Source organism: Gossypium arboreum, chromosome 11 (assembly GCF_025698485.1).
Source record: "Gossypium arboreum isolate Shixiya-1 chromosome 11, ASM2569848v2, whole genome shotgun sequence".
Taxonomy (NCBI): domain Eukaryota; kingdom Viridiplantae; phylum Streptophyta; class Magnoliopsida; order Malvales; family Malvaceae; genus Gossypium; species Gossypium arboreum.
Window position 1 is genome coordinate 105,615,890 of NC_069080.1, and position 27,262 is coordinate 105,643,151.

The 27,262-nt window shown below is 36.9% G+C and overlaps 1 non-coding gene across 1 annotated transcript; it reads right to left on the minus strand.

The window, feature by feature from the left end:
* Nucleotides 1-9,409: 9,409 nt before the first annotated feature.
* Nucleotides 9,410-9,516, minus strand: LOC128284880 (small nucleolar RNA R71). Its single transcript, XR_008275300.1, has one exon. It is a non-coding gene; the product is annotated as a small nucleolar RNA R71 (small nucleolar RNA).
* Nucleotides 9,517-27,262: the final 17,746 nt, after the last annotated feature.

Consider the following 27,262-nt stretch of genomic DNA (forward strand, 5'->3'; position numbering starts at 1 on the left):
AGGCATCTCACACGCCCGTGGCCTTCGGATGTGTCGACCAAAGTTTTCACGATTCACACGGCCTAGCCATTGAGCCTACATGGCCGTGTGAAATTTAATGGATCGAACATGGCCTGGCAATCACGTCACACGGTCGTGGCACACGGGCGTGTCCCTTTTTCAAAGAGTTGTATTTTACACGGAAAAGGATACTTAGGGAGGAAGAAAGCCAATCCAAAGCCTATATAAACACCCTAAGTGTGACCTAGAAGGGGGCCGCTCTTCCAGAACTTTTCTGGAATACAGAACCACACACCAGGAATTACTTGAAGGAAGCCAGACGATCCATCCCAAAAGCCGGAGCTACTCCAAGACGGAAGATCTCTCTCAAATTCCTTCAGGGGTTTTAGAGTTTTCTTCATGTTTTGTTATTTTTATACTTTTGAGATGTACTCTTATTTTATTATGAACTAAACCCCTTAGCTACCTAAGGGGGATTAAACCTATGATGGATCTTGTTATTATTATCTGAATTGTATGATAAATACTTGATTTATTTTTAATTATGTGTTCTTAACGCTTGAGTTAATATGTCGGGTATTAATTCATGATTTGATGTGCTTATGCAGAGGAGGAATAGACCCTACTTAAGAGTAGATTTGGCATAGGAGTTGATGGAATGCCTAGAAATAGGGTTACGAGATTTTGTCGGATTAGGGTGAAACCTGAAATGGGAGTCCATAGAGTGGTTTACTACTTCCCTAGGGGTTTTAATTAAGAAAGAAATTTCGATTAATTCAACTGAGGGTTAGACATTATTAGACTCGAAAGGGATAATAACATATGTTAGGGAGTCTCACGGATCAAGTCAAGTGAATAAATCGTCCGGGTCAAAGTCAGATAACAAGTGAAATCTAGGTGGATTCCTCCTTGGGTGTCATCTTTATCAATTTCTTTTCTTCAAGTCTTCTTCCAAATTTTCTCTTTGCTTTAATTAAATTAGTTAATTAGTTTACATAATTAGTTTAATAAACAAATCCTTTTATTCCTAGGCTAGATAATAAAAAGATAGTTATTACTAGTACTTTTGGTTCCCTTGTGTACGATATCCCGGTCTTGCCATTACTATACTATTGTTCTATAGGTGCGTTTGCCTTGTCATCATGATAATAGTTATCCTAGGTTTGATCTTCATTATAAATATTTATTACTTGTTACGAATCACGCAATCAGTAATCACGGCAATGGTTGCCCAGAGATATATGAGGAAAGGATATGAAGCCTACCTTGCATTTGTACTGAACACTAAGGAAACAGAGCTGAAAATCGAGTCCGTGCCGATAGTATGTGAGTACCCAAATGTGTTTCCAGAGGAATTACCTAGATTACCTCCTGAAATGGAGATAGAGTTTGGTATTGAATTGGTGCCAGGGATGACTCCCATTTCTATTGCCCCGTATAGAATGACGCCTACCGAGCTGAAGGAGTTAAAAGCACAGTTGCAAGAGCTGATAGATAAAGGATTTGCTAGGCCAAGTTTTTCACCTTGGGGTGTCCCCGTGTTGTTCATAAAGAAGAAAGATGGTTCGATGAGGTTATGTATTGATTATCGACAACTAAACAAGGTGACTATCAAGAATAAGTATCCTTTGCCAAGGATCGATGATTTGTTTGACCAGTTGAGAGGAGCCACCGTATTCTCCAAGATAGACTTGAGGTCTGGCTATTATTAGCTGCGAGTTAAAGACTCGAATGTACCCAAGACAGCTTTTAGAACGAGGTATGACCATTATGAATTTCTTATCATGTCGTTTGGGCTGACGAATGCACCGGCTGTGTTTATGGATCTAATGAATAGGATCTTTCGGCCATATTTGGATAAGTTTTTCGTTGTGTTTATTGATGACATTTTAATCTACTCTAAAGATGAGACAGAGGATGCGTAGCACCTGAGAATTGTGTTTCAGACGTTGCAGAAAAGGAAACTGTATGCTAAGTTTAACAAGAGTGAGTTTTGGCTCCAGGAAGTTGGATTTTTGGGTCATATAGTTTTAGGTGAAGGCATCCTAGTTAATCCAAGTAAGATTTCTGTAATTATTGAATAGAAATCGCCAAAGAATGTAACCGAGGTTAGAAGCTTTTTGGGCTTAGCCAGTTACTATCGAAGGTTTGTAAAATGATTTTCCATGATAGTGACTCCGATGACGAAGCTGCTACAGAAAGATGTTAAGTTTGAATGGACAGAGAAGTGTCAGTAAAGTTTTGAGAAGTTAAAGACATTGCTGACTGAAGCTCCTGTTTTAGTGCTACCTAAATTGGGGAAAGAGTTTGTGGTCTACAGTAATGCATCCTTAAATGGATTGGGTTGTGTACTTATGCAAGATGGCAAGGTGATAGCCTATGCTTCACTGCAATTGAAGCCTCACGAGAAGAATTATTCAACCCATGACCTAGAGCTTGCCGTTGTTGTTTTTGCCTTGAAAATTTGGAGGCATTATTTGTATGGCGAGACTTGCCGTATATTCATGGATCACAAGAGTTTGAAATACTTGATGACTCAGAAAGAATTAAATTTGAGACAGCGGAGATGGTTAGATTTAATTAAGGATTATTATCTGATTATCGACTGTCACCCGGGAAAGGCAAATGTGGTCGCTGATGCATTGAGTAGAAAATCCCAATCTACTTTGAGAGCCATGGATACTCGTTTGACATTGCTTGATGATAGTTCAGTTTTGGCCGAGCTGGAGGCTTGGTCGAAATTTCTGCAGGAAATTCATGATGCTCAACTTAATGATGATGACTTCCAAGCAAAAAAGGCTCAATGTGAGTCTGGTGTTGAGTCAAATTTCTGAATTAGTCCTGATGGATGTTTAATGTTTAGAGGTAGGGTTTGTGTACCCAAAAACAATGAACTTATTCGAAAGATTTTGCAAGAAGCACATAACGGTCATTTGTCTGTTCACCTAGGAAGTACCAAGATGTACAATGATTTAAAGAAGATGTACTGGTGGAACGACATGAAAAGAGATGTTTCTAAATTTTTATCAAAATGGCTAGTATGTCAGCAAGTTAAAGCTGAACATCAAGTGCCGTTTGTTACAGCCTGTAATGGTCCTCGAATGGAAGTGGGACAGAGTTACCATGGACTTCGTAACAGGAATACCTTTAACTCTGAAAAAGAAAGATGCCATATAGGTTATAGTGAAAAAATTGACAAAGTCGGCTCATTTCATCCCGGTAAGGACGGATTATTCTCTTGATAGATTGGCCGATTTGTACATTTCTGAGATAGTAAGATTACACGGAGTACCACTGTCGATTATTTCAGACAGAGACCCGAGGTTCACTTCGAGATTTTGGAAGAAGTTACAAGAATCCTTGGGTACAAATTTGAGCTTTAGCACAGCTTTTCACCCTCAGACCGATGGTCAGTCTGAGCAGATGATTCAAATTCTTGAGGACATGTTGCGTTGTTGCATCCTCGAATTTTAGGGTAGCTGGGAAAAAAACCTGCCATTGGTAGAATTTGCCGACAACAATAGTTTCCAAACAAGTTTGAAGATGGTGCCTTATGAGGCCTTCTATGGTAGAAAGTGCCGAACTCCATTGTACTGGATAGAACTTAAGGAAAATTAGATTCATGGAGTTGATCTGATTAAAGAAACTGAAGAAAAAGTTAAAGTGATACGGGATTGTTAAAAAGCAGCATCAGATAGGCAAAAGTCTTATACTGATTTGAAAAGAAAAGAAATTGAGTTACAAGTTGGAGATAGAGTATTCTTGAAAGTATCTCCATGGAAAAAGGTATTGAGATTTGGTCGAAAAGGTAAACTGAGTCCACGATTTATCAGAACGTACGAGATCACCGAAAGAGTTGGACTGTTAGCTTATCATTTGGCGTTGCCACCCGAACTGAAAAAGATTCATGACGTGTTCCATGTATCCATGTTAAGGAGATATCGATCAGACCCCTCTCATGAAATTTCACCGACTGAGATTGAAATTCGACCGGACATGACCTATGGAGAGGAACCGGTTAAGATATTGGCTCATGAAGTTAAACAGTTGAGAAATAAAGATATGGCTCTTGTAAAAGTTTTATGGCATCGTCATGGTGTAGAAGAGGCTACATGGGAGCCAGAAGAAATCATGAGAAGTCAATATTCGAATATGTTTTCTAGTAAGACTTTCGAGGACGAAATTCCCTAAAGGGGGAAATGTAACATCCCAAAATAGGGCCTAGTCGGAATGGTGGTTTCGGGACCACAAATCCAACACCAAAATATTTAATTTATGATTATTATGAGGCCTAGAATATGAGTATATACATGTGTTAAAGTTTCATGAAGAAATTCTTTGAGTAAGGTGTTCAATTGGAAATTAGGGACTAAATTGAATAAACTGAAAAAATTGAATTCTAGAAGCAATTTGTATGAAATTGCTTTGGGTTATGAATTAGAAGGTCTTGGAGAGAAATTTTCCCAAATTCTAAGTTTTTGGACAAAAATGGGCTTGCATGGATGAAATTTTAAGGAAATGGCTTAAGGGCATTTTGGTCATTTGGTATTTTAAGGAAATAAAATGGGAAAAATGAACCAAAATCAGCCCATTCTCTTCCTTGTCCAGCCGAAATTTCAAGGGTTTCCATAGCTAGGGTTTTCAAGCTTTCCAAGCTCAATAGTAAGTGCTCCCAAGCCCCGTTTTTCATGCTCTTTGTATTTTTGAAATCCCGGTAGCTTGCTCTCTCCATTTCTACTCCTATTTCATGCTAGGGTTCATGTCTAAAAAATTACCCATGTTTGAGTTACTTGTATGTTGATGGAATATGGAGGAATATGAAAGATGAGTGTGTATTAAACATATTTTCCTAGTTGATTTTCATGAAAAACCCTTATAGGGACTATTTTACGACAGATGTAAATGTGTGGTAGAAATGAGAAAATAATTGAAAATGTGGGCTACCATAGGAAGGAAAAGTGTTCGTCTAGGCTTAGGTAAGATAAAAAGTGCATGTGTTTCATTATACGGCCTAGGGACTAAATCGTAAAAATATGAAAGGTTAGGGGCAAAACGGTCATTTGGACCGGGGGTAGATATTAAACTTAAAATGTATAATGTAGTGCATTAATGAGTTAATTTTCTTGTTATAGACCCCGAGGAACAAGTTTCGGAGGTCGATCGAGGTAAATGCAAGGTTTCGGAATAACCGAAACACAACTCCGAAAAGAATACCAGGTAAAGTTGGATAACTTAAAGTAAACCCCTAATATGCATAATTAAATGATTTATGAATGCATGATGATTGCATTTATTATTAGCATGAAATATCATAGGAATGCATATTTGATGGTAACATGTGAAAAATGTCTCGGTTGAGGTTGACAAAAGGAATTCGAAGGATAAACCCTCATTGATATGTCTAAAGAGATCCTGCATGGGTTGCAGTAAGGATTTAGCCCGGACAGGTAATCCGTGATCTCAAGTATGAAAAGGATCTAGCCTAGACGGGTGATCCTTGAATGATCAAGCCTCTCGAAGAATATGCGTGCATTATGGATTTAGCCCGGACAGGTAATCCGATTAGGGTCTGAATTTAGCCTGGACTGGTAATTCAGATCTGAGCTCATTAAGGGTGTTTGTCGCTATAAGAGATTTAGCCTGGACTGATAATCCCGACATCACCTTATGAGTTCATGATATGGGGGATTTAGCCTGGACTGATAATCCTGCCATGAGATGTGAGGTTCATGGGAGTGCATATATGTGAAATGATCATTTGTAAAAATTGACGGATAATGGGTATTCCATCGAGATTTCCTAGAAACTCAACGGGATTAATATGATATATGTCAATAAGATGATAAATGATGAGCTCATCTACATAAATTATATGATACTTTGTTATATGACTAACTTATTGATTGAGTGCATGTGATAGGGAATCTTTTCATAATTGATGATTTCATGATTTAAATATGGATGTATGCTAATTACTCAGTAAGTTTACTTTCCGGTTATTCGAGCTTACTAAGCATGTAAATGCTTACCCCTCTCTTTTTTCCTTGTTCCACAGAGCTCGAGGACTCATAAGGACTAAAAGACAATTGGAGAGTCAACACACTATCAACTAGACAAGCTTTGGTATAAAGACTTTGTTCATTTTGTTCAGTGGCATGTATAGTATTTTTGAGTATTTTGTTATATGTGTCATTTGATTTGCCAAATGAAGGCATGTAAAAATATGTTTGTCTCTTTGTATATGGCCACAAAAATTGGCTTAATTGAAGTAGGTTATGACCTACAAATTTATGCATGGTTTTATTTACAAGTGATGGGTTGTTACCTATTTGGCAATGAGTCACATGAACTAGCCAATTTCAGATGAATTAAAGTGACATGGGAACCCATAAACACTAAATGGGAAATAACCTATCTGGTATGAAACCAATGATATGAGGTTTCCATACAACTAGTTTTATCAAGATTATTTACAAGTGTATATTTGTGTTTTACTTTGAATTTGGTAACCACTAAGCAAGTAGTAGAAGGGGGTGACTAAAAGCTTGGAAAATAGCCTATTAGAGTCCACATGGTTAGACACACGGGCGTGTGTCTAGGCCGTGTGTGACACATGGCTCCCTCTCATGGGTGTTTGCTATGGCTGTGTGTCCCCTGTACTTAAACTTTCAGCTCAAAGTTGTATACGGGTAGGCTACATGGGCGTACACCATGACTGTGTTAAAAAGACAGTGTTGTCCACGAGCAGGCAGCACGGGTGTGTGCCATGGCTGTGTTGATAAGTCAGTGTTTCCCATGGTTGAAGGGCATGGGCGTGCCCCAAGCTACACTGGCGTGTGAGTCCACACGGCCCACCTACACGGGCGTGTAACACTTTATGAGAAGGAAAATTTTCTAAGGAGCCCAAGGTTTAGCGAACGTGCCCGAATTTGTCCCCCACTGCCTCTAGGTATGTTATAGGCCTTGAAGGTCTATATAGGCGACGAGTTGTTCATGGATGAAAAGCATAAAGTTTGAGTAAAACTTGGTGACCCAATTTGGTACGGTTCTAAATGTAAAGTCCTGGTAATACATCAAACCCTATCCCAGCGTCAGGTACGGGTGAGGGGTGTTACAGGCCATATGAAAGAGATTAGGCCTGGTGGGCCATATGCATGTATGTGGACTTGTCTAGGTTTTGTAAAGGGTTTGGGCCTAGTATATGATGACTGCATAAAAATTAATTAATTTATTGAGACTGTGTCATAGGGTTAAGGTGTGGCTACGGGTATATGCATGTCTAAGATTGGATCTAGGGAGAGCTTGGTACTTAAGCGGTCTTAATAACTCACCTCCTCTTCTCTGGAATCCTACGTGGTGCATAGTATTTGTTCAACTTAGTGATAAACCGTAATTTAGACATATTTTTATCCCATGCTTAGCACATTTTATGGATGATTTCTCTTTAAATTTGGTGAAATTGATGCTCCTAATCCTTTAATTTCATGTTTTACACTTAGGTGAGCATAGGAGAGTAAAAGGACCGAGAAACGAGACAAAAATGGAGAAAACAGGCCAACATGGGAAATCAACACGGCCTAGAGTTCCCTACACTAGTAGACCACACGCCCGTGCAGGTTCAACAGGCTCTAACACGGCTTGGAGTCTTCACAAAGGTAGACCACACGACAGTGTCAATTTGGTAGGATCGAAGCACGATCTACACGGGTAGACCACATGCCCCTACCTATTTAACAGCCTCGACCACGGCTTAAAGTAATCGCACGCGAGCGTGTCATACGGGCGTGTCCCTGTTGAGCCCAAGTTGAGTCCTATTCGAAAAAGGCCACTTTTGAGGGGTTTTAGGCATTCTAAAGCCTATTTTAAACACCCTAGAGGAGGAGGAAAGAGGACACACAGAGTATGAAGCAAGGAATTACTCAAGGAAAGCCAATTGATCCATCTCAGAAGCCGGATTCACCATCAAGACTGAAGATCTCCCTCCAAGTTCCTTTAGGAGTTTTGGGTTTTCTTTATGTTTTGTTATGTTTATTCTTTTGAGATGTTTTCCTTCATAAATATGAACTAAATCTCCTAAATACCTAAGAGGAATGAAACCTAAGACAGATCTTGTTATTATTATCTGACTTGTATGATAAATATTTGACTTGTTCTTAATTATGTGTGCTTAATTCTTATTTTAATATTCCAGGATATTGATATAAGTTAATGCGCTTATTCAGAGGAGCAAAAGTCCCTGTTTAAGAGATTTCAATTATTCAACCTAGGGTTAGACGTTGTTAGTCTCGAGAGAGATAATAATATAGCTTAGGGATTTCTACGGATCAAGTCAAATGAATAAATCGTCCGATTCAGAGTCGAATAACAAGTGAAGTCTAGGTGGATTTTTCCTTTGGTATTGTCTTAATCAATCGGATGTTCTAAACGTATTTTTGAAAATTTTCTTTCTGTGACTTCTTAGTTTAGTAATTAATTTAGATAACCAAACCTCTTAATTTTTAGGCTAGATAATAAAAAGGAAGTAAATACTAGTACTCGTGGTTCCTTTGGGTTCGATAATCCGGTCTTGCTAAACTATACTACTGTTCTATAGGTACACTTGCCTTAATCTTGATAATAGTTAGTCTCAAGAGTGATTCATTTATAAATTTTCAAAACCTATTGCATTATCACGCACGGTCAAGTTTTTGGCTCAATTGCTGGGGAACTAAGATATTAGGAAAGCTCAATTTTAATTACTTTAGCCATTTACTTTATTTGAAATTTAAGTTTTTATTTTCTTTTCTGATTTTTTATTTTATTTTCTTCTGACAGGTTTTGCAAGTTTATAACTAGAAGGAACTCGTCAAGACCATTACTTTTTGGCGGTGAGATTGATCGCACAGTTCGCAGAAATCAAAGAGAAATAAGGAAAAGCTTAAGGTATACAGAGGAAGAGAAAGAGGATGATACTCACACCACAACTGAGGAGATGGCCGACAATCAGGAAAATCCGATACCTCTTGCGATTGCCGCTAATCTAGTAAATCAGAATCATGCTCCACACACTATGCATGATTATGCTAAGCCAAATTTAATAGGAATTGAGTCGAGTATAGTTAGGCCTGCTATTGCTGCAAATAACTTTGAACTAAAACCTAACACAATTCAAATAATACAACAATTTGTTCAGTTTGATGGTTTGCAGGATGAGGATCCAAACGCTCACTTGGTGAATTTTATGGAACTATGCGATACATTTAAAATTAATGGCATTTCTGATGATGCCATTCGCCTTCGGTTATTCTCTTTTTCATTGAGAAACAAAGCTAAACAGTGGTTGAACTTGTTACCACGAGGGTCAATCACTACTTGGGAATAGATGATCGAAAAGTTTTTATTAAAATATTTCCCACTGGTTAAAACAGCCAAATTACGTAATGATATCTCTTCTTTTGTGCAGACGGATTTAGAAACACTCTACGATGCATGGGAAAGATACAAGGACCTTTTGAGAAGATGCCCTCACCATGGGTTGCCATTCTGGCTACAGGTTCAAACGTTCCATAATGGCTTGAATCCTTCGATTAGACAAATGATTGACGCAGCTGCTGGTGGGACTATCAATAATAAGCCACCTGAAGATGCTTATGAATTTATAGAAGAGATGTCACTGAATAATTATCAGTGGCAAGTCATGAGGACAAAGTGAACAAAAGCAGCTGGTGTTTTTAACGTCGATTCAGTTACCATGCTCTCCAATCAGGTAAAACTATTAAATAGAAAAATTGACGGTTTACTTGGTTCTTCATAGGTGCACCCAGTAATGCAATATGAAGCAAGTGGAGGTGGATCGAGTAATTTAGAATACCCACCTTATGTCCATAACATGGGGAATGAACAGTTAAATTATATGGGTAATAATCCTCGACCTCAAAATGATCCTTATAGCAATACTTACAATGGAGGTTGGAGGAACCACCCAAACTTCTCATGGGGAGTCCAAGGGAATCAGAAACCAGCACCCCCTCCAGGCTTTTAGCAACCACCATGCCAGCAGGAGAAAAAGTCGAACCTTGAGGAGATGCTAACAAAATTCATCTCGGTGTCAGAAACTCGCTTTCAAAATACTGAGACGACACTCAAAAATCAACAAGCATCGATCCAAGGACTTGAAACTCAGATTGGAAAGCTCGCCAAGTTGATTTCTGAATGACCATAAGGTAGCCTGCCAAGCAACATTGAATCTAACCCAAGGGAGCAACTCAATGCAATGACCATTCAAGATGAGGAAGGGTAAGTTGCATCTGAACCAGAACTAAGGCAAGAAACTATGGTAAGCAAAGGTAAGGATGAGGTAGGCCTCAATGAGCAGAAACTGGTAAGTACAGAATATAAACCTCGTGTGCCATACCCCAATGCGACAAGGAAAGACCACTCAGACGAATAATTTGGTAAATTCCTTAAACTTTTAAAGAAACTACATATTAACTTACAATTTATTGAAGCCCTTTCACAGATGCCAAATGCAGTCAAATGTTTAAAGGAGCTTCTAGCAAAAAAACGGAAGTTAGATGAAACGTCGCATGTGGAGCTGAACGCAGTTTGCTCAGCCATTCTACAGAATAAGCTGGCCAACAAATTGAAAGATCCAGGGAGTTTTAAAATCCCTTGTTTAATTGGTAGCTTAGATGTTAATAATGCATTGGCTGATTTAGGGACTAGTATAAATTTCATGCCTCACAAAATGTTTAAGCAACTAGGTCTAGGGAAACCTAAACAAACTAGGATGAGCATTCAATTAGCAGATAAAACTATCAGATTTCCTAGGGGTATTATTGAATATGTACTCGTTAAAATCGACAAATTTATATTCCCAGTTGATTACATTGTTCTAGACATAGAGGAGGATAGCAACGTTCCCTTAATTTTAGGAAGGCCCTTTTTAGTAACTGCTAGAACAATTATTGACGTTGGCACAGGTGAACTCACACTTTGTGTGGGAGATGAAACAATCACCCTTGAAGCTCGTAATTCGAGTAACACATCAAAAATTGAAGGTGGTTGTATAAATCATTCTTCTAAAACTGACCATATAGTGCAACCTCCTTTGCAGGAAATAGGTTCGAAGAACACACATGAGTTAAGCAACAACAAAGAACCTATCCATGAAGAACAAAGATTACAAATTGAGGAGCTAGATGAATGGCGGACATATAAACCAAGAACGCACGATGAACCAAAACCACGCCATGATGAGCTCAATTCCTCCCGAAATCAAATTAAGGTTGGAGACAAAGTGCTATTAGAAGCAGCAGACCCTCGTATTACCACTTTTGAATCGAATGAAGAAATTCCTCTTACCATACTTAGCATTTTTCCATACTGTATAGTCGAGGTAATTCATCCCAAGTTCAGCACGTTCAAGGTAAATAATACTTATCTTAAACCTTACGTTGATAAGCTTAACAGCAGAAATGAGGAGTGTAAACTCCTTGCACCATCATGACCACACACTAGAAAGGTAAGTCGAGCTTAGACTTTAAATAAGCGCTTCTCGGGAGGTAACCCGAGCACTAACAGTATTAATTTCTTTAAATTTTAATTTTTAACATCTAACATACTAACCAAATCATGGAACGTAGGCTTTCTAAAGACCACACGGCACGGAACACGGGCGTGCCTTAAGCCGTACGCAAAACACAGGAAATGACACGAGCGTGCAATACGGCCGTGTGAAAACAGGGAAAATTTTTTTCTCCCAACACGGGATGCGATAAGTCGCCACGGTCTTTTGATAGGGCCGTGGGAAAAATTACCAAAACAACACGGGTGTGCAACATGCCCGTGCCCGACACCCGTGGTTGACACTATCAAACTAACACGGGCATGGGAGAAATGAACCACATTGAACACGGATGTGCGACACGATCATGCAGCCACACGGCCTAGACACACGAGCGTGTCCTCAGGCCGTGTGATGATCTCTCAATTCGCGACAAACACAGGCCGGCCACGTACCACACGGGCCGGCCACGTACCACACGGGCGTATGATACGCCCATGCCACTTTTAAAATTGGAATACTCCTCTTATTTTATCTTACCTTCATTTTTTTATATTTTTAGACTCATTTGTTTTTAAGCACGGATTATTTTATTATCAGATTATTTCCTTAATTCTCCTGTTATCCTTCAGAATCATGTTTTCCCTCCAGCTTTATTTCCAATACTCGCTTTCACTAATCTAGGAATTTCATCCATTCATAACTCAAGAAGTTTCACTTATCTCCCTATCTTATGATCTTATATTCTTCAGTTTATCTATCTTTGTACATTAAGGACAATGTACATCCTAAGTGTGGGGGGGTTATTTATTTCATTATTAGAGAAATACCTGAATTTTGTCTTATTCTCATGTGATCTCCTCATATCATTATTAAAATGAATTTTGATTAATTTATGATTTTTATTGATATGTCTTGAATTAAAACATAGGCATTCATGCATTGATTGTTTAAACTTTAAGATATTAGAGAATCAAGCATGATAAGTTGATTTTTGAGAATTAAATGTTTTAGGTTCTTTCCCCAAGTTTAGGTATTATCTTGAATTGAAGTTCACAGGTTTAAACATTAAAAAGCCATAATTTTTGTGAGACTTTGAGCCTTTAAAGCATCTACTATTTCTTTCACGCTCACTTTTATTGTTGCTTTGAGTGCGTCAATATTGAATTATTATTCTAGAACTTGCTTGATTATGCATGTCAAGACCACGCCATTTGATTTGATATGTCAAGATGATAAAGGCACTTAGATTTAACCCACTTACTCCATAAAAGCCTACCTTCACAATTAACCCTTAGTGAACCCCCTTGAGCCTAACAAACCATTCATTGATTTACCCCTAATATTAGACCATAACTCATTATTTTTGAAATCCCCTAAATTAATTTGATCCCAATTTTTGTCGAGATTTCAGTTGAAATAGTTGTTTAGCTATGTTTTATTCTATATTGTATTTGACTTGTTCTTAAAAAAAACATAAGTATTTACATATTAGTAGTAATTCGGTATTATTAAGCCTAAATGTTTAAATTCCATATTCTGAGAAGAAGATAACTTGTACTCAATTGATGTTTAATTATTTTTTCTAGTTAGGTAATTTTTAATTCAATCTCGATTTTGACTTTTTCTTTCAGCTTGTGGCCACACCCCCTAACCAAAGCCACGTTACAACCCTCTAAAGACCTTTTGATTGATGTTTCATCTCAATATATAGTGGTGGAGATTTTATTTTCTCGCAAGCCTATGGTAATAATTTTTCATATTGACTATTGAATGCTTAACTTGTTGTCCTTAATCACCTCGAGTGCTTTGAGTGAATCTTTAGTGAGGATGTGAAACTCTGTGATATTTTGAGTCAAAGGTAATGACTTAGATGAGGGGAGACACCTATGTTTTCATGATAAAACACCCAACTTGAAATGTTTGAATCTTTGATATTCTTTTAGTCGAATTCTCAATGTATGATTACTTATGGTGTAATAGCCCAAAATTGGGTCTAGTTGGAATAGAGGTTTTGGGACCACAAAATACGAGATAGAAATAATTATTTTATGATTATTTTGAGGTCTATGATATGATTTCATGATTGTGTGAAAATTTCGTGAAGAAATTCTATCCATAAAGTGCTTAATTTGAAGTTAAGGACTAAATTGAATAAGTTACAAAACTTGCATTCTAGAAGTTTCTAGTATGAAATTGCTTTGAAATATTAATTTGGAGGTCTTAAATAGAAATTTCACCAATTTCTAAGTTATGGAAAAAAATTGGACATGGATGGAATTTTCGAAAGTTTAGTAAGGAATGGCATTTTGGTCATTTGGTAACTAAAAGAAATAAAAAGGGAAAATAAAGCCAAAATTGACTCATCTTTTTCATGGAGGCCGAAATTAGCATGGGGAAAGCCATGGCTAGGGTTTTCAAGCTTTCTAAGCTCAATAGTAAGTCCGTTCTAACCCCATTTTTCAAGTTCTTTACGTTTTTGGAATGCCGATAATTTGATTAAGCTTATTCTAGCAATAATTTAAGCTAGGGTTCATATTTGGAAAAATACTCATAGGTGAAATGTGTTTGTTTGGATGTTTTATGATAGAATATGAGGTTTTAAATTATGTTAGACAACTTGGGCTACTCGGTTTTGAGTGAAAACGAGTAAAAGGGCTTAATCGGTAAAAATGCCTAATAGTCATAAGTATATGTTAGAGTGACAATTTGATGTTTCCATAGAAGGGAAAAGTGATCATAATGTCATAAAACATAAGAATAAGGGATGAAGTTTAATTCTCGAGCCTAGGGGCAAAAGTGTAAATATGCAAAAGTTTAGGGGTAGAATTGTAATTTTTTCAAAGTTTGAGTTAAGGACTGTTTTAAATATTACATTAATTAAATAAGTAAAATATGATGTTTTAGATCCCGGAAAATGAGATTTGAACCTAGAATGGGAGAAAAATCAAAAATTGGGAAAGTTGGCCGTTTTAGTATCGAGGTAAGTTCATATGTATAATAAGCATTAATTTATGAATGTTTCAATGTAAAATTGATATATTTACTATGATTTTTGAGGTGTTGAAAGTATGTACGTTGGTATGATAATAATCTGACAATAATGCTATAATTTTTATTTGAAAGTTAAATTTAGTGAATTAATTGAATTATGTTAAATTAAATGATTATGGTGCCAAGTTTATGAATTGATTTAAAAATATGTCTATGGTACATGAAGTGCATTGAATTATCATACATAAATGTGATTTCTATGATTATGGATATTATGGGAAATTGTAAGTTCATATGATTTTTAATAAGGCAATATGTAATTTAATGTTATTGCCTTGATATTAAATGAGATGTAATTTTATATGTAAGTAATACATCACTATTACTTGTATTATGATATTTTATAATAATATTGGAAATATGTTTGTGGATAATTACTTGATTGGTGAAATTGTTGGAAAAGAGAGAAATCTGGTTGAACCTTGAAAGATTGGATGATCTGAGATAGTATGTAGCTAGGTCACATGTATGGTGCTGAGTGCACATCATATGTACAAGAGAGCTACAAGACATTATGATGTAGCTAGGTCGCATGGGTGATACTATATGTACACCATGTAAACAAGAGAGCTACGAGATATATGTAGCTAGGTCGCATGCGTGGTTCCAAGTGAAGGACACCATGTAGACAAGAAAGCTACGAGATAAATTAGCTAGGTCACATGGGTGGTACTAAGTGTTCACCATGTGTACAAGAGAGCTGAACTATATGATGGGTGGAGCTATGTGCTGAAACCACCAAGTATCGAGGATTGATCTGAAGTGTTCAACTGGAGACTCTCTATGTATCGCTTTGTGAGTTTTGTGATGAATAAGTGCAGGAACTTGGTTATGTGAATGATGTGTTCATTAAGTGACTAGGATATGGTAAGGTTATAAACAAGTAAGTTATACATGAGGATGATTTTATGGTGACCTTGTGATCATGGGCCTATACTTGTGATGTATGAAATGTGGTGAAAATGATTTGTGATATGTATGTTAAAATGAGGTTAATACAAAGAAAGTGTGAAAGAGTGAATTAGCAATAAAACTGTTTTGGACAGTAGCAGTGACGTGATTTTGAAAAATCACCAAAAATATTATAAACTGAATCAAAGACTTAATAAGATATAAAATTAAATATTAATGAGTCTATTTTCATATAAAAGAAATAGAGCAAGCAAATGAGTTCTATATTTTAAGATATTTATGTTTTTGTGAGACTGGTTCAGAATGATTACGTGATCCCCTATTCTGAATTTGGAAAATCACAAAAATTTGGAGAAAAATAATTAGAGGCTCAAACTTATATTTTTAAAATCCTTAATGAGTCTATTTTCAAGATAAATCAACAAGAACATTATCCAAGTTCTGTACTGTGAGATAATTAATTTTTAGTGAAGAGAGGTCAGAACTGTCAGAAAATGAAACAGGGGAAATTTTAATGAATAAACTGTACTAATTGGCTAAACCAAAAATTATGAAAATTTTATGGTGGAAATATATGTGAGCCTAGTTTCAAGGGAAATTTACGGATCTTAATTTGGAGCTCTGTAGCTCCAATTATAAATAATTAAGTGACTATAACTCATGTGGACAGTTTGATGTGAGCATTTATTAGTAAATTGTGAAATCGTACTTACAATAATGCTATATACATTAAGGATGTGGAATGGAGAGGAGGAGGAGGAAAATAAATATATGTGGAATACATGGAAACTATGGTATATGAAATATTGATATAATGAAATAAATGATATGTGTTTATAAAAAAATAGAAAGAGAATGTTATGTATCATGACATGTATATATGATCTAGTCTCAATGTAATGCTAGTTGGGTACGGAGTTGAATTGAAATGTTTCAGGCAAACATGTTATTCTACGCATCTGAATTGTGATATTTTATAAAGATATGATCTAGATTTAAATATGAATGCTTGATGATTAAGCTGAAGATATTTGGTAAGATGATAATCTTGGTATAAATGTATAAGTGGTACTATAATAAAAAGGTAAAATGAGTATGAGAGACACATGTATGATGACATACAAATGCTATGTTTGTGGTTTAATTGAGAATGTTTAATCATTAAATGAATACCATGTTATATGCTTTTGATTTTGTATAAGTGCGTAAGCGATCAAGGTTGACCAAAGCTTGGAAAATAGCCTAGGTATATTCCACACAGGCAGAGACACGACCATGTGTCTCAGCCATGTATGGAACACGACTTAGGGACACGAGCGTGTGGAGCCTTAAAGCATGAAATTTTCAAGATTTTCATAAGTTTTCGGTTTAGTCCCGAAAACTTTCTAAAGTATGTTTTGGGCTTCGTAGACTCAAATAAGGGACTATGTATAAGTGAATGAGCATTTTGAAATATGAATGAAATTTTATGGCCCGTATTTTAGTTTAATGTTTGTATGTTTGTCCGGTAATGCCTCGTACCTTATCCTGGCCTCGGGTACGGGTAAGGGGTGTTACATATGGATTATTTTGAGATATTATTAATAGGAATTATAAGTTGAGAAGAGTTTAAAGGAAATTGCTTGAGGACAAAAAAATGCTTAAGTGTGGGGGTATTTGATAAACCGTAATTTATACATATTTTTATCCCATGCTTAGCACATTTTATGGATGATTTCTCCTTAGATTTGGTGAATTCAATGCTCCTAATCCTTTAATTTCATGTTTTACACTTAGGTGAGCATAAGAGAGTAAAAAAGATCGAGAAATGGGCCAAAAACGAAAAAAACGAGCCAACGTGGGAAATCAACACGGCCTAGAGTTCTCTACACGGGTATACCACACGCCCGTGTAGGTTGAACAGGCTCTAACACGGCTTGGACCTCTTCACATGGGTAGACTACACAACCGTGTTAATTTGGCAGGATCGAAGCACGATCTACACGGGTAGACCACACGGCCGTTCCTATTTAACAACCTCGACCACGACTTGAAGTAATCGCACATGGGTGTGTCCCTGTCGAGCCGAAGTTGAGTCTTATTCGGAAAAGGCCACTTTTGAGGGCTTTTAGGCATTCTAAAGCCTATTTAAACACCCTAGAGGAAGAGGAAAGAGGACATACAGAGTAGGAAGCAAGGAATTACTCAATGAAAGCCAATTGATCCATCTCAGAAGCCGGATTCACCATTAAGACTGAAGATCTCCCTCCAAGTTCCTTCAAGAGTTTTGGGTTTTCTTTATGTTTTGTTATGTTTATTCTTTTGAGATGTTTTCCTTCATAAATATGAACTAAATCCCCTAAATACCTAAGGAGAATGAAACCTAAGACGGATCTTGTTATTATTATCTGAATTGTATGATAAATATTTGAATTATTCTTAATTATGTGTGCTTAATTCTTGTTTTAATATTCTAGGATATTGATTCAAGTTAATGCGCTTATTCAGAGGAGAAAAAGTCCCTGTTTAAGAGTAAATTTGTCATAATTAAGCGGAGTTGATTGCGCGCCTAGAGATAGGGTGACAAGATTTTGCTGGATTAGGGTGAAACCTAATAAGGAATCCATAGATTGAGTTAATGCAACTCTAGGGTGTTAATTAGAAAGATATTTCAATTATTCAACCTAAGGTTAGACGTTGTTAGTCTCGAGAGAGATAATAATATAGCTTAGGGATTTCTACGGATCAAGTCAAATGAATAAATCATCCGATTCAGAGTCGAATAACAAGTGAAGTCTAGGTGGATTTTTCCTTGGGTATTGTTTTAATCAATCGAATATTCTAAACGTATTTTCTAGAATTGTCTTTCTGTGATTTCTTAGTTTAGTAATTAATTTAGATAATCAAACCTATTAATTTTTAGGCTAGATAATAAAAAGGAAGTAAATACTAGTACTCGTGGTTCCTTTGGGTTCGATAATTCGGTCTTGCTAAACTATACTACTGTTCGATAGGTACACTTGCCTTAATCGTGATAATAGTTAGTCTCAAGAACGATTCATTTATAAATTTTTAAAACCTGTTGCATTATCACGCACGATCACTTAGCTCACGGGATTTGTTAACGGGCCAAGGTAAGTAAAAACCCGTAATAAAGGAAAATTACTAAAATGCCCCTAATGGTAATAATGACCAAAACAACCCTATGTGTTGATTGTAAGATTTATGGATGTTACATGTATATTTGCTGCAAACATATGATACTCTGTTTAGGTTGCATATGGGTTGGGAATTAAGGAACGGAGGAAGCATATGAGGGTTGCATTGTTGCTTGACAACCGTGGATCCACCAATGGCTTTTAAGCCAATATATGATTGGCAGCTTGCTGCAATGAAGGTAGTTCTGCAATCGGGCTACCAGTGATGTGTATCGGTTGGGTGGGTTGATATTTACATCCCCACATGATGTGTATCGGGGGACGGAGTTGATGTGTATCAGTTGGGATATTGGGGTGTTTTGCACTTCATTGCATTGCATGTATGTTGTATGGTGATTGATGAATGCTTGTTACTCGCCAAGGGTTGCACACGCTGAGTTTTCAAAAACTCACCCCCTTTTTTTATTTTTCTCAGGTGATGCTCAGTAGGAGGTTCGATGACCGGAGGGACTCTGGGTGGCCAGCTAGAAAGACAACTTGGATTGATTTAAAAATATATAAGTTAGTAGTAATTTTTATTTAGTCTAAATTGTAATAAGGCCTCCCCCTTTTTGTTATTATTTGAATTATTATTTTTATGCGTTGTAATTATGAGAAGTTGAATATGGATTTTGTAACCCATAGTTTTTTTTATTTACTACGTTTCCGCAACTAAATTTTTTTTAAAATGATAAGCTTTCTTAAATCAAATGTTTTATATAAGCTTTCGCAATTAAAAAGAGTTTTTTTTAAAAAAATAAATGAATTAAGGTTTCTCATTTTGAGGAAGGGTGTTCAATGAAAACAAGGTTTTCGCTAAAACACTTCAATGTGACATGCCAGATTTGGCCATAACGTTCGGGACTGATTTGGGGTGTTCCATTTAGTGGTATCAGAGCCAGGTTGTGAAACTCGAGCTATAAAGTGGGCCTTATTATTTGGTTTCTTTTTGTGTTTTTTTTTAAATTTTTTGATTGAATCACAATATTTTGGGAAAAAAGGGAAATTTTGCTGAGCGGCACACCGAGTCTCTGACGTCGAACCAAGTAAGTTCTTTTGTTCTTAAGCCTATTTAAATTGTTATACAGTAGATAGTTAAAGGGCTACTTTAGATGATTATGTTAGATTGGAACTGAAGCCCGTAGGATCTTAAAATTGTAGAAGATTTACGAAAACAACCTTCTGTTTAAAATACTTTCATAAATCATCGGTTTAATTATTGAAACTAACTAAAACTTCATAAAATTTTTAATCCAGAAAATATGTGAGTCAACGATGAGTGCTAGAAGAGGTACAAGAGGCCGTGATCGAGGCCCCGAAAGTATCAGGGCAGAATCTTCGGCATCAGGCTATGTGCCTAACGATGGAGTAGAAGAGGCTCTGGCCTCACCTGTGGCTGAGAATAGACCGTATGATCGGGCCGTGGGGAATGATACATTGTCGCAGGCAATGCTTAGGATTTTGGAAAGAGTCGTAGGGCCTAATAATGGCACGGGAAATCGGGGGTCTATTCCAGAGTGACTTCGTTCAAATGGGGCTGAAATCTTTAAGGGCGTGGCTGGTGTGGCTCCTAACGTGGCTAAATACTGGTTGGAGGCCATTGAAAGGATCATGGAGGACCTGGACTGTTCACCTGAACAAAAGCTAAAAGGGGCAGTGTCAATGCTTAGGGAAGAAGCTTACCAGTAGTGGCTGACAGTGAAAGAGGGCACCCAACCAGAGCAGGTCACTTGGGAGTTCTTCAAAACTGCATTCCAAGGGAAGTATGTAGGTGTGAGTTATGTGGATGCTAGAAGGAAGGAGTTCCTTAATTTGACCTAGGGAAACAAATCTATGGCAGAGTATGAGGCAGAATTTCTACGCCTTAATAGGTATGCAAGAGTTATGGTGGCAATGGACTATGACCGTTGCATTAGGTTTGAGGATGGACTTGAGATAGCCTCAGGGTATTGATATCTCCAAAAAAGGGAGTGATTTTTCTTAGAGTTGTGGAGGGAGTAAAGCGCACTAAGCACCTAAATCGGGAGAAAGAAAACGATAAGAATAAAAGGGAGGCTGAGACTCCTGGTGTTGGACAGAGGCCTAGGGCTAGGGCTAGAGTTATTGGGACAGTTAGAGCAGGGCCCCTTACTGTAATTCTAAGGGTGCCACCTTGTGCTGATTGTGGGAGAGGTCATGTAGGCGAGTGTTGGGACTTGTCTAGCTTGTGGATCCATGGAGCATAGGATTAAGAATTGCCCTAGAATGCCAGCTTAGGTGCCAGTTGTGGGCCGAGGTGGTGTCCAGCCATCAAGGGGTGGTCAACTGCCACCAAGGGCCCATGAGCAGGCCAGGGGTGGTGACAGTAATAGACGTAGACGTGGAGCACCAGGCAGGAATGCAGGCCATGCCGAGGTAAGGCAGCCAAGTTTGGTTTATGCTGCTCATCACCGATAAGACGAAGATGCTCCAGAAGCGAATACTGGTACGTACTTTATCCATAGTGTGCGATCTATCTATTTTGAAATTAGAAATAGAGTACGCAGCAGAAGCATAGTGGTGTAACCTAGGCGGTGCGACTATTGGGTAGTTGAAAATTTCGAGGACGAAATTTTTTTAGGGGGTAGAGTTGTAACACCCTAAAAATCCCGAAATCTCGAACTTTCTTTTTTTTGGTTTCGATAAAAATTGTGCTTAACATCCCTAGTCAAGTGTTAGTTATGTGATAATAGGCCTTGGTTAAGGTATGAGTTCGAACCTAGGGGTAAAGGAAATTATGGGTTAATAATTAAAAGAACCCTGATGGCAAGTAGGTGGGCTTTTGAATAAATGAAGGAAGAATTGGACACAAGGAAGCCTTGTGATAGAGTGGCAAGTGGTGTCGCATACAAGGTAAGGATGTAAGGGGTTCGAATCCTTCCTTTCTCAAAAGAGGAATTTATTTTTGCTTAAGAGATGGACAGAGGTGGCGTTGGATATGAACTCTGTAGGGAGTGATAAGAGGAGAAATTTGAGGAGGGGATTAAAGAGTTACCAGGGAGAAAAACGAGGAGATGAGGAGTGAAGAAGAGTGGAGCCGAAATGGGAATTTGGGCATAGGAAATTCAGCTATAGAGGCTATATATAGTTGCCGAATGTGAGGTTGCCAGGCAAATTGATAAACCGTAATTTATTCATATTTTTATCTCATACTTAACACGTTTAATGATGATTTCTCCTTAGATTTTGTGAATTCGATGCTCCTAATACTTTAATTTCATGTTTTATACTTAGGTGAGCATAGGAGCGTAGAAGGACCGAGAAACGAGCCAAAAAAGTGGGAAATCAGCACGGCCTAGAGTTCCTTACTCGGGTAGATCACACGTCTGTGTAGGTTTAACAGGCTCTAACACAGCTTGGACCTCTTCACACAGGTCGACTACACGGCCGTGTCAATTTGGCAGAATCGAAGCACGACTTACATAGGTAGACCACACGCCCGTGCCTATCTAACAGCCTTGACCACGGCTTGAAGCAATCGCACATGAGTGTGGCACACAGGTGTGTCCCTGTCGAGCCCAAGTATAGTTCTATTCAGAAAAGGCCATTCTTGAGTGCTCTTAGGCATTCTAAAGCCTATTTTAACACTTGAGGAGGCACTTAGAATAGGGATGAAGAGTAGAAAGCAAGGAATTACTCGAAGAAAGCTGATTGATTCATCTCAGAAGCCGGATTCACCTTTAAGACTGAAGATCTCCCTTCAATTTCCCTTCAGGAGTTTTGGGTTTTCTTTATGTTTTGTATTCATTATTCTTCTAAGATGTTTTCCTTCACAATTATGAACTACACCCCCTAAATACCTAAGGGGAATGAAACCTAAGATGGATCTTGTTATTATTATCTGAATTGTATGATAAATATTTGACTTGTTCTTAATTATGTGTGCTTAATTCTTGTTTTAATATTCCAGGATATTGATTCAAGTTAATGCGCTTATTCAGAAGAGCAAAAGTCCCTGTTTAAGAGTAAATTTGTCATAATTAAGCGGAGTTGATTGCGCGCCTAGAGATAGGGTGACAAGATTTTTTCAGATTAGGGTGAAACCTAATAAAGGAATCCATAGATCGAGTTAATGCAACTCTAGGGTGTTAATTAGAAAGAGATTTCAATTATTCAACCTAGGGTTAGACGTTGTTAGTCTCGAGAGAGATAATAATATAGCTTAGGGATTTCTACGAATCAAGTCAAATTAATAAATCGTCCTATTCAGAGTCGAATAACAAGTGAAGTCTAGGTGGATTTTTCCTTGGGTATTGTCTTAATCAATCGAATATTCTAAACGTATTTTCCAAAATTGTCTTTCTGTGACTTCTTAGTTTAGTAATTAATTTAGATAACCAAACCTCTTAATTTTTAGGCTAGATAATAAAAAGTAAATACTAGTACTCGTCCTTTGGGTTCGATAATCCAGTCTTGCTAAACTATACTACTGTTCGATAGGTACACTTGCCTTAATCGTGATAATAGTTAGTCTTAAGAACGATTCATTTATAAATTTTTAAAACCTGTTGCAATTATTAAGTACACACCAAGTTTTTGGCGCCGTTGCCGGGGAACTAAGATATTAGGAACACTCAATTTTTATTACTTTAGCCATTTTACTTTTATTGCAATTAAAACTTTTATTCTCTTTTCTAATTCTTTTTTTTATTTTCTTCTAACAGGTTTTCTAGTTTATGACAAGAAGAAACCTATCAGGACCACTACTTGTTGACAGTGAGATCGATTGCACGGTTTACAGAACCGAAGAGAAATAAGGCGAAGCCTAAGATACACAGGGGAAGAGCAAGAGGACGATGTTCATACCACAACTGAGGAGATGGCCGAGAACCAGGAAAATCCGTTGCCTCCTGCAATTGCTACTAATCAGAATCCTACTCTGTGCACTATGTATGATTATGCTAAACCCTTTATCGCATGATTTTGTGATAGGTTTTAAATATTTATAATTAATCGTTCTTTGAAACTAACTATTATCGCGATGTAGGCAAGTGTACCTATCAAACAATAGTATAGTTTTAGCAAGACCAGATTGTCAAACCCAAAGGAACTAAAAGTACTAGTAATGACTGTCTTTTTATTATCTAACCTAAGAATAAGGAGGTTTTGTTTTAACTAACTAATTATCTAAACTAAGAACTCACAGAGAATAGAATTGGAGAATTACTTTTGGGAAAATCGATTGAATTAAGACAATACCTAAGGAAAAATCCACTTAGACTTCACTTGTTATTCTGACTCTGAATCGGACGATCTATTCATTTAAATTGTTCCGTAGAGATCCCTAAGTTATGTTATTATCCCTATTCAAGACTAATAACGTCTAATCCCTAGGTTGAATAATTGAGACCTTTCTCTAATTAACACCCTAGGGTTGCATTAACTCAATCTATGGATCTCCTTATTAGGTTTCACCCTAATCCGGCAAAATCTTGTCACCCTATCACTAGGCGCGCAATCAACTCCGCTTAATTATGATAAATGTACTCTTAGACAGGGTCTATTCCTCCTTTAAAGAAGAGCTTATCTTGAATCAGTATCCTGGGATATCAAAACAAGAATTAAGAACACATAATTAATAACAAGTTAAATTTTATCATACAATTCAGAAAATAATAACAAGATTCGTCTTAGGTTTCATTGCCCTTAGGTATTTAGGGGATTTAGTTCATAACTAAAAAGGAAAACATCTCAGAAGAATAATGAATACAAAACATAAAGAAAACCCAAAACTCTTGAAGGGAAATTGAGGGGAGAATGATGAATCCGGCTTCTGAGATGGATCAATCGGCTTCCTTCGAGTAATTCCTTCCTTTCTCCCTGTGCCTCCCTTTATTCTCTTCCTCTAGGGTGTATTTATAGGCTTTGGAATGCCTAAGAACCCTCAAAAGTTGCCTTTTCTGAATTGGACTTAACTTGGGCTCGGCAGGGACACGCCAGTGTGATACGCCCTTGTGTGATTACTTCAGGCCGTGTTTGAGCCTGTTAGAATGGTACGGGCGTGTGTTATACTCATGTGAATCGTGCTTCGATTCTTCCAAATTGACACAGCCGTGTGGTCTGCCCGTGTGAGGAGGTCCAGGCCATGTTGATTTCGTATGTTGGCCCATTTTCTCCATTTTTGTCCCATTTCTCGTTCCTTTCGCACTTCTATGCTCACCTAAGTATAAAACATGAAATTAAGGCATTAGGAGCATTGAATTCACCAATCCTAAGGAAAAATAATCCATAAAATGCGTTAAGCATAGGATAAAAATATGAATAAATTACAGTTTATCGAATACCCCCACACTTAAGCATTTGCTTATCCTCAAGCAAAATCCTCAACTTATAATCAAAATAAATTCTTCTCCACTTACAATTTCTATTGATAATGTCTCAAAAATAATCCACAGGTAATAATTACATTGAGAATTCAACTAAAATAACATCAAAGTTTCAACATTCCAAGTTGAGCATTTTATCCTGAAAACATAGGTGTCTCCCCTCATCTAAGTAATTTCCTTTGATTCAGAATATCACAGAGTTTCACATCCTCACTGAAGATTCACTCAAATCACTCGAGGTGTTTAAGGACAATGAATGAAGCACTCAATAGTCAATAATGAAAAGGCATTACCATAGGCTTGCATGAAAATCAAATCTCCACCACTATAAATTGAGTTGAAACATCAATCAAAAGGTTTTTAGAGGGTTATAACGAGGCTTGGTTAGGGGGTGTGGTCACAAGCTGAAAGAAAAAGGTTAAAATCAAGATCGAATTGAAAAATTGCCTAACTAGAAAAATGACTAGTCATTAATTGCGTACAACAAAGCTTCTTCTCAGAATATGGAATTTAACTTTTTTAGCTCAAAAGATCACTACTACTAATATGTATACATGTGTTTTTTTAAAAGAACAAGTCAAATAAATACAAAATAGGATAAAACATAGCTAAACAACTATTTCAACTCAGATCTCGACAAAAATAGGGATCAATTTAATTAAGGGGATTTCAACAATAATGGGTTAAGGGTTAATGTTAAGGGTAATATAAGAAATGGGTTGTTAGGCTCAAGGGGGTTCACTAAAGGTCAATCGTGGAGGTATGCTTTTCATGGCATGAGTGGGTTAATCCGAAGTGCCTCTATCATCTTAACATATCAAATCAAATAGTGTGGACTTGACATGCATAATCTGGCAAGTTCTAGAATAACAGTTCAATACTGACGCACTCAAAGCAATAATAAAAGTGAGCATGAAAGAATTAATAGATGCTCAAAAGGCTCAAAAAGCTCACAAAAAATTATGGCTTTTTGATGTTTAAACTTGTGAATTCCAATCCAAGATAATACCTAGACTTGGGGAAACAACCTAAAATTTTAAATTCTTAAAAATCAACTTATCATGCTTGATTATCGTAATGTCTTAAATTTTAAACAATCAATGCATAAATGCCTATGTTTTAATTCAGTATATATCAATCAATAATCATAAATCAATCAAAATTTATCCTAAATATGATATGAGAGCTTTTCAAGAGAAAAAGGTAATCATTCAGGGATTTTTCTGATAATGAAATGAATACCCCTCACACTTAAGATGTACATTGTCCTCAATGTACAAAGATATAGTGGTGAAAATTCCCGCTGTCACGCGGGCGACCCGGGTTCAATCCCCGGCAATGGCATCAAAAACTTGATCGCGTGATTTCGTGATAGGTTTTAAATTTTTATAATTAATCGTTCTTAAAACTAACTATTATCGTGATGTAGGCAAGTATACCTATCGAACAATAGTATAGTTTTAGCAAGACCGGATTGTCGAGCCCAAAGGACAAACATGATTTTGCCGTTGCCAGGGAACTAAGATATTAGGAAAACTCAATTTTTATTACTTTAGCCATTTATTTTTCTTGCAAGATTAGTTTTATTTTATTTTTATTATTATTTACTAATTTACTTTTTCTTTCTCTAGGCAGGATTTTATAGTTTATGAGTAGAAGAAACCCGTCAAGACTACTACTGTTTGATGAAGAAATCAATCGCACAGCTCACAAAAATCAGAGAGAAATAAGGCGAAACCTAAGATACACAAAGAAAGAGCAAGAGAAAGATATCTCAACTACGATTGAGGAGATGGCTGAAAATCAAGATAATCAGCTACCTCCTGCGTTACCCGCTGAACTAGCAAATCTGAATCCTGTTCCTCGTATTATGTATGATTATGCTAAACCTACTTTAACAGGAACTGTGTTAAGTATAGTTAGGCCTGCTATTGCTGTGAATAACTTTTAACTAAAACCTAACATTATTCAAATGATACAAAAATTTGTTCAGTTTGATGGTTTGTAGGATGAGGATCCAAACACTCACTTGGCAATTTTTCTAGAATTCAGCAATACATTTAAAATTAATGGCATTTCTGATGATGCCATCCGTCTTCGATTATTCCCTTTTTCATTAAGAAACAAAGCTAAACAGTGGTTGAACTCGTTACCATGAGGGTCAATTACTTCTTGGGAACAAATGACTGAAATTTTTTTATTAAAATATTTCTCACTGGCTAAAACAACCA